This window comes from Puma concolor, chromosome B4, assembly GCF_028749965.1.
Source record: "Puma concolor isolate L17-30 chromosome B4, mPumCon1.1.hap2, whole genome shotgun sequence".
NCBI classification, from domain to species: domain Eukaryota; kingdom Metazoa; phylum Chordata; class Mammalia; order Carnivora; family Felidae; genus Puma; species Puma concolor.
The window spans coordinates 60,752,102-60,761,637 of record NC_141673.1 but is presented as its reverse complement, the minus strand read 5'-3'; the positions used below and the strand labels follow the sequence as shown (position 1 = coordinate 60,761,637).

At 38.1% G+C, this 9,536-nt stretch overlaps 1 pseudogene; it reads right to left on the bottom strand.

The window, feature by feature from the left end:
- Window positions 1-600: 600 nt before the first annotated feature.
- LOC112863645 (olfactory receptor 6C70-like) lies at window positions 601-1,541 on the bottom strand (annotated as a pseudogene).
- Window positions 1,542-9,536: the final 7,995 nt, after the last annotated feature.

Genomic DNA, 9,536 nt, shown 5'->3' with positions numbered 1-9,536 from the left:
CCCGCCCCCGTTCATGCTCTCTCTCTGTCCCAAAAATAAATAAACGTTGAAAAAAAAATTTTTTTTTTAAAATCTCAATAACATATACTCTTTTTTAAGCTTCTCCATAATTCTAGAATAATGGTTTCTTAAGGATACAAAAATACTGATTCAAGAGGATATATGCACCCTGATGTTTGTTTATAGCAGCATTATCAACATAGCCAAATTACGTAGACCAGCCCAAATGTCCAAAAGCTGATGAATGGATAAGGAAGTTGTGGTATATATGTAGAATGGAATATTACTCAGCCATAGAAAAGAATGAAAACTTGCCATTTGCAACAATGTGGATGGACCTAGAGAGTATTATACTAAGCAAAATAAGTCTGTCAGAGAAAGACAAATACTATATGATTTCACTCATATGTAGAATTTAAGAAACAAATGAACATGGGGGTGGGGGTAGGGGGAAGAAAGGTTCTCTATTCTCTATTCTGTTCCATTGATCTGAGTGTCTGTTTTTGTGCCAAAAGATCATTTCTTAAACTAGAAGTGTCTAAACAGTTTTTGTTCACTTTTTTTTTTGATGTTTTCATATTAATTATTGCAAAAACAGTATTACTTGTCTGAAGCACAGAGTATCTTTCTAAATATGTCTCTGAAGGTTTGTTTAACTTACTGGTTTCTCAGAGTATAAATGAATGGATTCAACAAAGGGGCAACTGAAGTATTGAGCACAGCTACTCCTTTGCTTGAAGTAACTCATTTGCAGATGGCTTTATGTACATGAATATACAACTACCATAACTGATGGATACAATAATCATGTGAGAAGAGCAGGTAGAAAGGGCTTTTTTCTTTTGCTTAATTGAAGGGAATTTTAGAATTTTCTTGATGATATAAGAGTAAGAAAGGATTACTAAGAACAATGTGACAGTAAGGATCATCACAGCTAAGAAAAAAGCAATCAGTTCTAGTAAATGTGTGTCTGAGCAAGAAAGTTGCAGGACAGGAGAAATGTCACAAATGAAATGATCGATGATGTTTGAGGCACAGAAATCCAGGTTAAGAATTAAGATCAGTGGAGGGAAAATGACCAGGAATTCAGTTACCCAAGAACTGAGTACAAGCTGATGACAAATTCTGTTGTTCATGATAGATGTATAATGCAAAGGTTTACAGATGGCAACATAGCGGTCATAGGACATAGCTGCCAGAAGGAAAAATTCTATAATCCCCAATAATATGTAGAAAAATAACTGAGATATACAATCATTATAGGAAATGGTCTTTTCTCTGGTTACAATGGTGATTAGGAATCTGGGGAAACAAGCACTTGTGAATGAAATTTCCAGGAAAGAGAAATTACGTAGGAAGAAATACACTGGGGTCTTGAGATGAGAGAATCCAGTAGCGTGAGGGCAATGATGGTTAAGTTTCCTATCATACTCAACTCAATTTAGAAGTAGAAATAAAAAAATTACAATCTTTAACTGAGAATAATCTGTCAGTCCCAGAAGGATAAACTTTATCTGTTTTGTATGGTGCTTCATTTCTCTTTTGTGATGTCAAACAAATTCTAGAAATAAAAAGGTACAATAATAAGAAACTATCTCAGTTTTATACGTAGCTTTATACTATCTAGCTTTATATGTAGACAATGATATATGAAAGGTTCCATATTCACAAATATACCCACTTATGAGGTAAAACTCTAAGAGGCTGAAGATACAATCTAGAACCATGCAACAGAAACTATTTTTAAAAAGCACTATAGAAGTCAACTCAGTTTTGAAAATTGACCTGCAAAATCCATAATACTTTTTCACCCTTACTTACAAACTTCCAACTCAGTTGTAACTAATTCCAAATTCATCCATTTCTTTAAATACATTAGATACAATCTTGGTTCCAGATTCAAAATTCATTCATTCATTTTTAATTTTTGACTATGTAGATATAAAATATGCCAGTATAATGAACTAAGACCTACAGTTAAATTCTGAAATTTTAGATTTCATATTAAAAGTTGTATTTGCTTAGAGCCCCATTATCGCCTCTTTCAACTTTTCTATGAACTACTGATAAAGACATAGAAAATGACAAAAGAAAAAGAATGTAAGGGGTGCCTGGTTGCTCAGTCGGTTAAGCATGAGACTTTGGCTCAGGTCATGATCTCAGGATTCATAGGTTCGAGCCCCACATGGGGCTCTGTGCTGACAGCTTGGAACCTGGAGCCTGCTTCAGATTCTTTGTCTCCCTCTCTCTCTCTGCCCCACCCCTGCTCTCTCATTCTCAAAAATAAATAAACATTTATTTTTTAAAAAAACTTTTAAAAAATGAATAAAGAATATCCAAAATAATAAATTGAAACTATTACAAGTTCAGCAATGTGAAAAAAACACAAATTTCTAAAAAGCAAAAAAATATTGAGAATATATAATGGGATATTTACCTCTCTCAAAAGGCAATTCAATTTCCATCTTACATATAAGCCATATGTCATGGCGTAGTTTGAGTGAAAAGTAGAAAGCGAACTAAATATTTTTAAATAATCAATTCTTTAAATAATTTTATTCATGCAGATAATTTCATTTTGAAGTGAGGACATTGATGAATATAGTCCCTTTACAAATATTCTGAATGTAATTTTAGATGCAAAATTGCAAAAAAGTTTATACAAATTGACCCCATTTTTATAAATGTCTATATAGGATACATGAAAGTATGATTTCTGCAAACATATACAAAAATAATAGTAATTAAAAATAAAGGAATTTCAGTAAGTTGTTAAATTATAGGGCATTTACATTTTTCATCAAGAATTCAGTCATTCTTAGGGGCGCCTGGGTGGCGCAGTCGGTTAAGCGTCCGACTTCAGCCAGGTCACGATCTCACGGTCCGTGAGTTCGAGCCCCGCGTCAGGCTCTGGGCTGATGGCTCGGAGCCTGGAGCCTGTTTCCGATTCTGTGTCTCCCTCTCTCTCTGCCCCTCCCCCGTTCATGCTCTGCCTCTGTCTGTCCCATAAATAAAAAAAAAAAAAAAAAAAAAAAAGTTGGGAAAAAAAAAGAATTCAGTCATTCTTAGTAACACATCCTACCATAAAAACCATACAAAAAACATGTTTTTTTCAAACTTCTCTAATTTATTATTTTATAAAAGCAAAATAAAAAGTACTGTGAATTCAAAACACTAATTGGTTACTTATTTTAGACCCATATTTTCAATTAAAATAAATCTAGTGATGTATTTTACATTCCTCTTAACCCGAGGAAATCTTTGTTATCAACTTGCTAAATAATTGCTAAATAAGTAAGCTATTCCCAAATAAACTTAGAACATAAGCACTGGCAGAGAGGGAAAAAAAAAAAAAAACTATATCATATGTATTCTTTATTTTAAATAAAAATATTCAAACTACATCCTTCTTAATTCTGCCAATCAATATCTTTACCTGTTCTGAAGTCGTTATTTTTATTATTGAATACATATTTTTCCTTTTACATGATTTTGCCAATTACCTCATATAAAAATTCAGAAACCCCACTAATTATCAATGATAAGTTTTCATTGCTCAAAGTGTTCATCAGAATTAGCACCTCCAAAAGAGCTATTTTTCCTATTTAAAAAAAGCATATTAACATATGTGAAGCCAATTCTCCAAGAAAAATATCCTCCAACTCTGTTACATTTGACTGACTTGTAGAGTTGTTCAGGCACTCTTTCTCTAGAGAACACTAGGATACTCTTCAATCCCTCTACAATATTGTAGTACAGTGTCTGGTTTATACCACTAGAGTATTAGAAATGCAGGTGCAAGCGCATAAATCAAATGTCAAGCTCTTGTATTTATGGGTTTAGAAAATGAGGAATAAATAATGCTTTATACAAGGAGTAATAACAAAATATCACTTTCAAATCATTGCTTATTTGTATGTAACTTACATAGTATTTGTAATTATTCTTATATTTTTGAAAAAAGCACCATTATTTTACTTACCATAAGCACTACATGTTGGTCTTTTTTTTCTGGAAACTACTATGGGATCGACTATAATGAAAGACAAACATACTCACTGGGAAACGATATTTAATTTTGTAGGTAGAAAAATTAATATAAAATATCCTCATATTGATTCAAAGCAGAGAGATATAGTGCGAATAGTTCAAGAATGTGATTTTTCTGCACTATCAATATATCTAAACATAGGGTACTATGCCCTGGGTAATAAAGATTTTTGTAAACTCCTCTTTTTAAATATCATGCAAAGAGATTGGAGGAAGATGGCGGCATAGGAGGACACTGGGCTCACCGCGCGTCCTGCTGATCACTTAGATTCCACCTACACCTGCCTAAATAACCCAGAAAACCGCCAGAGGATTAGCAGAACGGAGTCTCCAGAGCCAAGTGCAGACGAGAGGCCCACGGAAGAGGGTGGGAAGGGCGGCCAGGCAGTGAGCACTCCACGGACTGGCGGGAGGGAGCCGGGGCAAAGGGGCGACCCGCCGGCCAAGCAGAGACCCTGAGTCTGGCTGGCAAAAGTGGAGGGGCCAGACGGAGTGTGTTCCCACAGCAAGCACGACTTAGCATCTAGGAGGTCATAAGTTAACAGCTCTGCTCAGAAAGCAGGAAGGCTGGAAGACAAAGGGAGGGAGAGTTGCTGAGCCCCGGGAGGACAGAGCTCAGTTTGGCGGGAAACAAAGGCGCTCGCCAGCTCCATCTCCCTCGCCCATCCCCCAGCCAAAATCCCAAAGGGAACCAGTTTCTGCCAGGGCACTTGCTCCCTCCGCACAAACACCCAAGGCTGTGCTTCTGCGGAGCCACCCCTCGGGCAGCAGGTCTGACTCGCTCCCGCTGCCACAGGGCCCCTTCCTGAAGTGGATCACCCAAGGAGAAGTGAGATAAGCCTGTCCCTCCTGCCCCCATGCACCTTGCCTACTCACCCCAGCTAATACGCCATATGCCCAGCACCACAAGCCTGGCAGTGTGCAAGTAGCCCAGACAGGCCACGCCACCCCACAGTGAATCCCGCCCCTAGGAGAGGGGAAGAGAAGGCACACACCGGTCTGACTGTGGCCCCAGCGGTGGGCTGGGGGCAGACATCAGGTCTGACTGCGGCCCTGCCCACCAACTCCAGTCATACACCACAGCAAAGGGGAAGTGCCCTGCAGGTCCACACCACCCCAGGGACTATTGAAAATGACCAAACGGAAGAATTCCCCTCAAAAGAATCTCCAGGAAATAACGGCAATGAACTGATCAAAAAGGATTTAAATAATATAACAGAAAGTGAATTTAGAATAATAGTCATAAAATTAATCGCTGGGCTTGAAAACAGTATAGAGGACAGCAGAGAATCTCTTGCTACAGAGATCAAGGGACTAAGGAACAGTCAGGAGGACTGAAAAACACTTTAAACAACATGCAAAATAAAATGGAAATGACCACAGTTCAGATTGAAGAGGCAGAGGAGAGAATAGGTGAACTAGAAGGTAAAATTATGGAAAAAGAGGAAGCTGAGAAAAAGAGAGATAAAAAAAATCCAGGAGTATGAGGGGAAAATTAGAGAACTAAGTGATACACTAAAAAGAAATAATACATGCATAATTGGTATCCCAGAGGAGGAAGAGAGAGGGAAAGGTGCTGAAGGTGTACTTGAAGAAATAATAGCTGAGAACTTCCCTGAACTGGGGAAGGAAAAAGGCATTGAAATCCAAGAGGCACAGAGAACTCCCTTCAGACGTAAATTGAATTGATCTTCTGCACGACATATCATAGTGAAACTGGCAAAATACAAGGATGAAGAGAAAATTCTGAAAGCAGCAAGGGATAAACGTGCCCTAACATATAAAGGGAGACCTATAAGACTCGTGACTGATCTCTCTTTTGAAACTTGGCAGGCCAGAAAGGCATGGCAGGAGATATTCAATGTGATGAACAGAAAAATATGCAGCCAAGAATCCTTTATCCAGCAAGTCTGTCATTTAGAATAGAAGGAGAGATAAAGGTCTTCCCAAACAAACAAAAACTGAAGGAATTCATCACCACTAAACCAGCCCTACAGGAGATCCTAAGGGGGATCCTGTGAGACAAAGTACCAGAGACATCACTACAAGCATAAAACATACAGACATCACAATGACTCTAAACCCGTATCTTTCTATAATAACACTGAATGTAAATGGACTAAATGCACCAACCAAAAGGTATAGGGTATCAGAATGGATAAAAAAACAAGACCTATCTATTTGCTGTCTACAAGAGTCTCATTTTAAACCTGAGGACAACTTTAGATTGAGAGTGAGGGGATGGAGAACTATTTATCATGCTACTGGAAGCCAAAAGAAAGCTGGAGTAGCCATACTTATGTGAGACAAGCTAGACTTTAAATTAAAGGCTGTAACAAGAGATGAAGAAGGGCATTATATAATAATCACAGGGTCTATCCATCAGGAAGAGCTAACAGTTATAAATGTCTATGCACTGAATACGGGAGCCCCCAAATATATAAAACAACTACTCATAAATATAAGCAACCTTATTGATAAGAATGTGGTAATTGCAGGGGACTTTAACACTCCACTTACAGAAATGGACAGATCATCTAGACACACGGTCAATAAAGAAACAAGGGCCCTGAATGATACATTGGATCAGATGGACTTGACAGATATATTTAGAACTCTGCATCCCAAAGCAACAGAATATACTTTCTTCTCGACTGCACATGGAACGTTCTCCAAGATAGATCACATGCTGGGTCACAAAACAGCCCTTCATAAGTATACAAGAATTGAAATTATACCATGCATACTTTCAGACAACAATGTTATGAAGCTTGAAATCAACCACAGGAAAAAGTCTGGAAAACCTCCAAAAGCATGGAGGTTAAAGAACACTCTACTGGGGCGCCTGGGTGGCGCAGTCGGTTAAGCGTCCGACTTCAGCCAGGTCACAATCTCGCGGTCCGTGAGTTCGAGCCCTGCGTCGGGCTCTGGGCTGATGGCTCAGAGCCTGGAGCCTGTTTCAGATTCTGTGTCTCCCCCTCTCTCTCTGCCCCTCCCCCGTTCATGCTCTGTCTCTCTCTGTCCCAAAAATAATAAACGTTGAAAAAAAAAAAAAAAAAGAACACTCTACTAAAGAATGAGTGGGTCAACCAGGCAATTAGAGAAGAAATTAAAAAATATATGGAAACAAACGAAAATGAAAATACAACAATCCAAACGCTTTGGGATGCAGCAAAGGCAGTCCTGAGAGGAAAATACATTGCAATCCAGGCCTATCTCAAGAAACAAGAAAAATCCCAGATGCAAAATCTAACAGCACACCTAAAGGAAATAGAAGCAGAACAGCAAAGGCAGCCTAAACCCAGCAGAAGAAGAGAAATAATAAAGATCAGAGCAGAAATAAACAATATAGAATCTAAAAAAACTGTAGAGCAGATCAACGAAACCAAGAGTTGGTTTTTTGAAAAAATAAACAAAATTGACAAACCTCTAGCCAGCCTTCTCAAAAAGAAAAGGGAGATGACCCAAATAGATAAAATCATGAATGAAAATGGAAGTATTACAACCAATCTCTCAGAGATACAAGCAATTATCAGGGAATACTATGAAAAATTATATGCCAACAAATTGGACAACCTGGAAAAAATGGACAAATTCCTAAACACCCACACGCTTCCAAAACTCAATCAGGAGGAAATAGAAAGCTTGAACAGACCCATAACCAGCGAAGAAATTGAATCAGTTATCAAAAATCTCCCAACAAATAAGAGTCCAGGACCAGATGGCTTCCCAGGGGAGTTCTACCAGACTTTTAAAGCAGAGATAATACCTATCCTTCTCAAGCTATTCCAAGAAATAGAAAGGGGAGGAAAACTTCCAGTCTCATTCCATGAAGCCAGTATTACTTTACTTCCCAAACCAGACAGAGACCCAGTAAAAAAAGAGAACTATAGGCCAATATCCCTGATGAATATGGATGCAAAAATTCTCAATAAGATACTAGCAAATCAAATTCAACAGCATATAAAAAGAATTATTCACCATGATCAAGTGGGATTCATTCCTGGGATGCAGAGCTGGTTCAACATTCACAAATCAATCAACGTGTTAGATCACATTAATAAAAGAAAAGATAAGAACCATATGATCCTGTCAATCGATGCAGAAAAGGCCTTTGACAAAATTCAGCACCCTTTCTTAATAAAAACCCTTGAGAAAGTCGGGATAGAAGGAACATACTTAATCATAAAAGCCATTTATGAAAAGCCCACAGCTAACATCATCCTCAATGGGGAAAAACTGAGAGCTTCTTCCCTGAGTTCAGGAACACGACAGGGATGTCCACTCTCACCGTTCTTGTTTAACATAGTTTTGGAAGTTCTAGCATCAGCAATCAGACAACAAAAGGAAATCAAAGGCATCCAAATTGGCAAAGATGAAGTCAAGGTTTTACTTTTTGCAGATGACATGATACTATACATGGAAAATCCGATAGACTCCACCAAAAGTCTGCTAGAACTGATACATGAATTTAGCAAAGTTGCAGGATACAAAATCAATGTACAGAAATCAGTTACATTCTTTAACACTAACAATGAAGCAACAGAAAGACAAATAAAGAAACCGATCCCATTCACAATTGCACAAAGAAGCATAAAATACCTAGGAATAAATCTAACCAAAGATGTAAAAGATCTGTATGCTGAAAACTACAGAAAGCTTATGAAGGTAATTGAAGAAGATATAAAGAAATGGAAAGACATTCCCTGCTCATGGATTGGAAGAATAAATATTGTCAAAATGTCAATACTACCCAAAGCTATCTACACATTCAATGCAATCCCAATCAAAATTGCACCAGCATTCTTCTCGAAACTAGAACAAGCAATCCTAAAATTCATGTGGAACCACAAAAGGCCCCAAATAGCCAAAGTAATTTTGAAGAAGAAGACCAAAGCTGGAGGCATCACAATCCCAGACTTTAGCCTCTACTACAAAGCTGTCATCATCAAGACAGCATGGAATTGGCACAAAAACAGACACATAGACCAATGGAATAGAATAGAAACCCCAGAACTAGACCCACAAACGTATGGCCAACTCATCTTTGACAAAGCAGGAAAAAACATCCAATGGAAAAAAGACAGTCTCTTTAACAAATGGTGCTGGGAGAACTGGACAGCAACATGCAGAAGGTTGAAACTAGACCACTTTCTCACACCATTCACAAAAGTAAACTCAAAATGGATAAAGGACCTGAATGTGAGACAGGAAACCATCAAAACCCTAGAGGAGAAAGCAGGAAAAGACCTCTCTGACCTCAGCCATAGCAATCTCTTACTCGACACATCCCCAAAGGCAAGGGAATTAAAAGCAAAAATGAATTACTGGGACCTTATGAAGATAAAAAGCTTCCGCACAGCAAAGGAAACAACCAACAAAACTAAAAGGCAACCAACGGAATGGGAAAAGATATTTGCAAATGACATATCGGAAAAAGGGCTAGTATCCAAAATCTATAAAGAGCTCACCAAACTCCACACCCG